Below are 2,557 nucleotides of genomic sequence, written 5' to 3' on the forward strand. Positions count from 1 at the left end.
TGTCACTGTAACGCATCTAATTCAGATTTTACAGTGAGCAACAGTTCCTCTTGTTTCCATTTCCCCTGATTCAGATGTATCCACGAAATCTGGAGATATTTACCTCAGCCCGACCCTTGTTACAGACCCTGAACTCCAATTCTTGCCTCTCAGTTGTGTGCGGCTGCTAAGCACTGCTCAGCTTCTGAGTGTTTCTCTGCCACAGAGCAGTTTAGTGTTAAGGAGAATCTTTAAGGCCAAGAGCCACATAGTACCCTGCACTCACTTCTCTACAATTCTTATTTCTCTGGGATTTGGCCTCCCAACACAGGCAGCTTTGGTTCCTAAAATAAAAGCTACCCCTTCCGGACCAATAAACAGCTACTGGAATCTGATGACTGCCTTTGGCCACCACTTTCTGCTTAGTCTTTGCCACAGCAGGGTAAGTGTTGCAGTGCATGCAGGAATTTTTCCAGGGCTGGAATATAGCTTAGTGACAGAGTTCTTCCCTAGTATGAGTGAGGCCCTAGGTTCAGTTTCCATTCACACACACACACACACACACACACACACACACACACACACACACACACACACACACACACACTCTATGGAGAAAGTTCAATTTGTCTTGATGTATTAACCTTCTCTGTAATTGGCCCCACAATTCTAGGCTCTCTGGGTTGCTCTCCTGTGCTGTAAATACTGTCTTACATGCCTGCGTTCTCATCTCTGCTTCTCTAGGGTGGACAGTTGGATCTGAACTCTGTCATTATAGCCTAAATCAATCTCTTCCCCTCTGTATACTCCGGTATTTTTTACACTTTATTTTGACATAGTTTTCTCTCCATTCATTGAATGCTTTCTAATTTTAATTCTGGTTTCTTCCTTGTCCCCTGGGCTTCCTTTTAAGGGCATTTGTTGTATGTCTTTGATCCCCTTGGTCACACACTGAGCAACTCACCAAGACTGAGCCACCTGTACAGCTGTCCGATCCCTGGGGCCGTGGGCTCCACTGCCTGCAGCCAAGGTAGGGAGACTCAGTTTCTCCCCTCACTGCCACACGAAAGTGGTACGGAGTTCACTCTTACAGGAAAAACGAAGATCCTCTGAAGTTCACAGGACACATTGTGTGTGTGTGTGTGTGTGTGTGTGTGTGTGTGTGCGCGCACGCGCACACGCATGCATGTGTGTGTTTCAGCACTAGGGATTGAACCCAGGTTCTTCATGCTGAACTCACTGAGCTAAAACCCTAGCTCTTTTGTTTTTTAAACTTTTTGTTTTTAGACTTGATCTCTCTAGGCCCTCAGTTGGCATGATGAGGATCAGATTCAGGATCCTCCTGCCTTAGCCTCTCACAGTACTAGGCCTATAGGTTTGTCCCATCACAAATTTGGCATCAATTTGGACCTGTGGGAACCAAGAGCAAGGGGGCAGGCAGCACACGGAAAATATTTTTGTACATTGACTTTTCATATCCAGTGTCTGGGTAGTTGAGAAGCAGAGACCAATAATTTTCAAATCTAGAACGTCCAGTCTCAAAATGGTTTACACTTTACTATTGAAGTTGCAAATTTAATTATTACCTTGAATATGCTTAGTATGGTTATTTTAAAAACTCTTGAATGCTTTCAAATTAGTTGTAAAATACAAGTTTTCCGCATTTTTAGTTATTTATCATTTGTATTGGTTTCCAGGAAGCTGTCTTGAATCTTTTGTCCCTGGTTATTTTTATTGAGCTGGATACATGCTTTATGAAAAATCAACTTCATAAGTGAAGGACTGAGACGAAGTGATCTTCCTCAGAGGCAGTTTGCGTTTGCTTGTGGCGGATAGATTAGCGAGCTGGCAATGTGGTATCATTCTGATCATCATCACGGGACCACAACAATGTGAAGGGGAGCTGTGCTCTCACGTGCAGGGAATCCTAGGGCTGCAAGGTTTAACCACAAGCACTGATGGTGGGCGTACACTCAGGCTATCTTTCTCCTTAGCATCCAAACTCTGTTTCCTGTTATCCTAATGAGGCTCTCAACCCTGCCCTACCCTTTATCCATTCAGATGTTTCATCAGGCATATGCTTGAAAGGTTTAGTGTGAACTTGCTTTATTTTTATTTTTTTTAATTTTCTGTTCAACTGGGTCTCATTATGTAGTCTGGTTGGCCGTGAACTCAAGTATGGCCACTCTGGCCTTGAACCCTGGTAGCACCCCTGCTTCGGGCTCCAGTGTATAGTCCTGGGATGGCAGCCATGTGCCACCACACCCAGTGTTGATACACGTGTACAAAGCATGCCCTGACCAAATCCACCTTCCTTTCACACTCCGAGCTCACCTCCACACCTTTCCCACCAGTAGGAATCTTTACTCTCAGGTCGGCTCTTCTTGATTCCCACACATGAGAGAGGACATATGATATTTGTCCTTCTGTGCTGCAGATATTTTAAATTTGAAACCTGAGATTTTTTTCTTTAGCGTAAAAGAAATTGCTTTAAAAGTGCACGTATTAACTTCATTTCTTTATTCTCTCTGGTGGAACTTTCTGGGACATGGGATTTTTCACTGACTCTGTTGAGAAA

This window comes from Fukomys damarensis, unplaced genomic scaffold (assembly GCF_012274545.1).
Source record: "Fukomys damarensis isolate Sample0158 unplaced genomic scaffold, DMR_v1.0_HiC HiC_scaffold_14, whole genome shotgun sequence".
Taxonomy (NCBI): domain Eukaryota; kingdom Metazoa; phylum Chordata; class Mammalia; order Rodentia; family Bathyergidae; genus Fukomys; species Fukomys damarensis.